The sequence below is a fragment of the Macaca mulatta genome, chromosome 8, assembly GCF_049350105.2.
Source record: "Macaca mulatta isolate MMU2019108-1 chromosome 8, T2T-MMU8v2.0, whole genome shotgun sequence".
NCBI classification, from domain to species: domain Eukaryota; kingdom Metazoa; phylum Chordata; class Mammalia; order Primates; family Cercopithecidae; genus Macaca; species Macaca mulatta.
Window position 1 is genome coordinate 43,051,392 of NC_133413.1, and position 5,059 is coordinate 43,056,450.

A 5,059-nucleotide genomic window follows, 5' to 3' on the forward strand; every position below is an offset into this window, starting at 1 on the left:
TGAGCTCTATTCATTTCCACCTTCTACCTTCTCCCTATCTTTGCCTTTTTTCCCTGTATTAATACCTCATAAAAGATGGCGCTCTTCCTGCTTCTTCTTCACCCATTTTTCCCGTGCCCGCGAAAATTACTACCTGACAGCGCAGGTGCAACATGACGTTCTACCAGAGAAACCAATACCTACTTGGTCACGCCCTCTGCGATGAGATCATTTTCGCCTTGGCCCAACCCCTTTCCCTCCAAGTGTATATAAGACACTGCATTACCGCCATTAAAAGAGACTTGATCAGAGCACTGTCTTGTCTCCATTTCTCGTATCTCTTGTTCCCCAAATTCCCACCCCCTCCTCCAGGGCCTGCTTCGACTATCCCGCGGGCCGGGATACGTGGCGCCCGAACAGCGACCTGGAAAGAGGGACTCTGTGAGGAAGAGGACGCCAAAGGATGGTCGACCGCTAACAAAGACAAAAGGAATTAAACTGATCACCGCGGGAACCTGCCGCGTCAGGATCGAAGGTAAGTGAGGCGTCCGAAATGGGACAAGAATTAAGTCAGCATCAAATATATGTAGGACAATTAAAAGAGGCTTTAAAGATACGAGGAGTAAAGGTTAAAGGTAATGACTTGTTTAAATTTTTTGATTTTGTAAAAGATATTTGCCCTTGGTTCCCACAGGAAGGAACTATTGATATCAAAATATGGCGTAGAGTAGGGGATTGTCTTCAGGACTATTATAATACTTTTGGGCCAGAAAAAATTCCTGTGACCGTTTTCTCTTATTGGAACCTCATTAGAGATTTAATAGATAGGAAGGAGGTCGATCCGCAAGTCATGGCTGCGGTTGCTCAGACAGAGCATATTTTAAAGGTGAGCTCCTGTTCTAACCTTGCAAAGCCTCCGCAAGATACGGAGGAGGGTCTCATTTCCCTCGAGGGTAATCGTGGGAGTGGATCCCAGTGGATGTGCGGATGGCTGGGCGGGTCTTGCATGTTTGCAGTTTTTGTAAATTTGTCGAGTACCATCTGAAAATAATTATTACTATTCAGTGATTCTCAAGCTTTCTCAATTTTGGCAGTGTATATGAACCACCTGAAGATTGTATTTTAATTGGTTAAAACAATGGTTCTCATTGAGTTTCAGCCTTCAGTGTGCATGAAACTCACTTGGGAGGCTTGTTCAATCACAGCTTGCAGAGCTCTGCCCTCCAAGTTTCTGATTTGCTGCGTCTGGGGTGCAGACCATTATTTACTTATCTACCATGTACCCAGGTGATGAGGTTTTTGGTCTTGTAGGCATGCTTTGCGTTTACAAGATTTAAGAGCAGTAAATATCACTATGATCCTTATGGGTGCCTTACAACCAGGATTACCTTCACCGGTTGCGATTCCTCAAAAATATTTTAAAATCATTATTGACCTTAAAGATTGCTTTTGTACAATTCCCCTTCATCCTGCTGACCAAAAAAGATTTGCCTTTAGTCTTCCATCTACAAATTTTAAACAACCAATGAAATGCTATCAATGGAAAGTCTTACCTCAGGGTATGGCTAATAGTCCTACCTTGTGTCAAAAATATGTAGCTGCTGCTATAGAGCCAGTCAGAAAAACGTGGGCACAAATGTATATTATACATTATATGGATGATATTTTAATAGCAGGAGAAATTGGCGAACAAGTCTTACAGTGCTTTGCTCAACTCAAACAAGAGTTAGCAGCAGCTGGACTACAAATAGCCCCAGAAAAGGTACAATTACAAGATCCATACACCTATCTTGGTTTTCAAATTAATGGACCCAAAATCATTAATCAAAAGGCCGTTATACGTCGTGATCATTTAAAAACTTTAAATGATTTCCAAAAATTACTGGGAGACATAAATTGGCTTCGGCCGTACTTAAAACTCACTACAGGAGAGTTAAAACCTCTTTTCGATATATTAAAAGGAGACTCTAATCCAAAATCTCCCAGGTCCATTACTAAAGAAGCATTAATGGCACTCCAACAGGTAGAACATGCCATTGCAACACAATTTGTTACCAGTATTGACTATTCTCAGCCATTAATATTCCTTATTTTTAACACAACAATAACCCCTACTGGCCTATTTTGGCAGAACAATCCCATTATGTGGGTACACCTGCCCTCCTCCCCTAAAAAGGTTTTGTTGCCTTATTATGATGCCATAGCTGATCTAATTATCTTGGGAAGAGAAAACAGTAGAAAATACTTTGGAATAGAACCCTCTACCATTATACAGCCCTACACTCAATCACACATTCATTGGCTATTACAAAATACGGAAGCCTGGCCAATTGCTTGCGCTTCTTATACTGGCTCAATTGACAACCATTACCCACCTAACAAACTTATTCAATTTTGTAAACTTCATGCGTTTGTGTTTCCCCATATTACCAGCAAAGAACCTCTCAATGACGCATTATTAATTTTCACTGATGGATCTTCCACAGGACTTGCTGCTTACACTTATAATAATGTAGTCGTTAAATTCCAGACCACTTATACATCGGCTCAGCTGGTCGAATTGCAAGCTATAATTGCAGCACTATCAGCTTTTCCTTGTCAGCCACTTAACATTTACACAGACAGCACCTACCTGGCTCATTCAATACCCCTCTTAGAGACCGTGCCTCAAATTAAACATATTTCAGACACAGCTGACCTATTTTTACAATGTCAACAACTTATTCGAAAAAGGACTACTCCCTTTTTTCTTGGGCATATTAGAGCACATTCAGGATTACTGGGACCTTTAACACAAGGTAACGCAACAGCTGACGCGGCAACAAAAATCATAGCCACAGTCACTACAGACAATTTGCAACAAGCACAAAAAGCACATGCCTTGCATCATTTAAACGCCCAAACCTTAAGACTCATGTTTAAACTTACCAGAGAACAAGCTCGACAAATAGTTAAACAATGCGCCAACTGCATAACGTATTTGCCTGTTCCCTATCTAGGAGTTAACCCCCGAGGACTCATCCCCAACGAAATTTGGCAAATGGACGTTACTCACCACTTAGAATTCGGTCAGCTAAAATATATCCATGTATGCATAGACACCTATAGTGGATTCGTCAGTGCAACTCTCCAAACAGGAGAGGCCACCAAACATGTCATAGCTCATTTATTGCACTGCTTTTCTATTTTAGGAATACCCAAACAAATCAAAACAGACAATGGCCCCGGTTATATAGCCAAAACCTTTTTACAATTCTGTAATACCCTACAAATTAAACATACCACAGGTATTCCCTACAATCCCCAAGGACAAGGTATAGTAGAAAGAGCTCATCTGTCTTTAAAAACTGTTATCACAAAATTAAAAGGGGGGAGTTGGTACCCCGTGAAGGGTACCCCTAGAAACATGCTCAATCATGCCCTGTTTATCCTTAATTTTTTAAATTTGGACAGTCATGGAAAATCGGCTGCCGATCGTTTCTGGCATCCTGAATCTCAAAAACAGTTTGCAATGGTAAAATGGAAAGATCCACTTGATAATTCATGGCATGGCCCCGATCCAGTTTTAATTTGGGGAAGAGGCTCAGTATGCATCTTCTCACAAAAAAATGATGCAGCCAGATGGCTGCCTGAAAGATTGGTAAGACAAATAAATCATAACCATTGTCAGTCCAGGGAAGATAAATCTCCCTGAGAAGTTCTTTCCTTTTTGTTTTTCAGAAAATGAAGCCTAACATGAGATTCCTTTGGAGAATAATCGCTCTATATAACATAGTGACAGTCTATGCAGGTTTTGGTGACCCTCGTAAGGCAAGAGAATTATTACGAAAACAATACGGCCAGCCTTGTGATTGCAGAGGGGGACAGGTATCTGAACCTCCGTCAGACAGAATCACCCAGGTGACTTGCTTGGGCAAGACAGCTTACCTAATGCCAGACCAGTCATGGAAATGAAAAGTGCTGTTTTTACGCCAACAAATCCGGAATCGTCAGAGATAAGATAAAGACTTTACAGGAAGAACTAGAAGAGCGCAGAAAAGGTCTGGTCGCTAATCCCTTGTGGACTGGACTCGATGGACTTCTCCCCTATCTCCTGCCATTTCTTGGTCCTTTACTTACTCTTCTACTCTTTCTCACTCTCGGGCCTATAATCTTTAATAAGCTTATGGCATTCGTCAGACAACAAATTGAGGCCTTCCAGGCCAAACCTATACAGGTCCATTATCATCGCCTTGAGATGACTGAAAATGGTGAGTCTTATTTGCCTTAATAAGACCACCTCCCCTGTGTGCTGAACTGGACAGTCAATGACGGGTAAGAGGACACTATCTCCATCGGAGCCTAAGACAGGAGGGCCGCCCTTGCTGCTGCCTTATCCCATGACGGGCCTAGAAGGTGGGGATGAGTTGACCCAACCTAAGACAGGCGCAGTTCCCGAGGGGTCGTTTTCTCATCATAAAATAATTAAAAGGGGGACCTGTCCGGAGCTGCACGCCCCGGCCATAGCGAATAATAACTGACTATTAAAAACGCCTGAGCTCTATTCATTTCCACCTTCTACCTTCTCCCTATCTTTGCCTTTTTTCCCTGTATTAATACCTCATAAAAGATGGCGCTCTTCCTGCTTCTTCTTCACCCATTTTTCCCGCGCCCGCGAAAATTACTACCTGACAGCGCAGGTGCAACATGACGTTCTACCAGAGAAACCAATACCTACTTGGTCACGCCCTCTGCGATGAGATCATTTTCGCCTTGGCCCAACCCCTTTCCCTCCAAGTGTATATAAGGCACTGCATTACCGCCATTAAAAGAGACTTGATCAGAGCACTGTCTTGTCTCCATTTCTCGTATCTCTTGTTCCCCAAATTCCCACCCCCTCCTCCAGGGCCTGCTTCGACTATCCCGCGGGCCAGGATACTCCCTAACTCATTTTACGAGGCCAACATCATCCTGATACCAAAGCCTGACAGAGATACAACCAAAAAAAGAGAATTTTAGACCAATGTCCCTGATGAACATCGATGCAAAAGTCCTCAACAAAATACTGGCAAACCAAATCCAGCAGCACATCAAAAAGCTT

General features: G+C 42.6%; 1 long non-coding RNA gene across 1 annotated transcript; it reads left to right on the forward strand.

Annotated features, from left to right (window-relative positions):
* The first annotated feature begins 276 nt into the window (after positions 1-276).
* LOC144330780 (uncharacterized) lies at positions 277-4,803 on the forward strand. Its single transcript, XR_013397258.1, has 2 exons — positions 277-514; positions 3,700-4,803. It is a non-coding gene; the product is annotated as an uncharacterized LOC144330780 (long non-coding RNA).
* Positions 4,804-5,059: the final 256 nt, after the last annotated feature.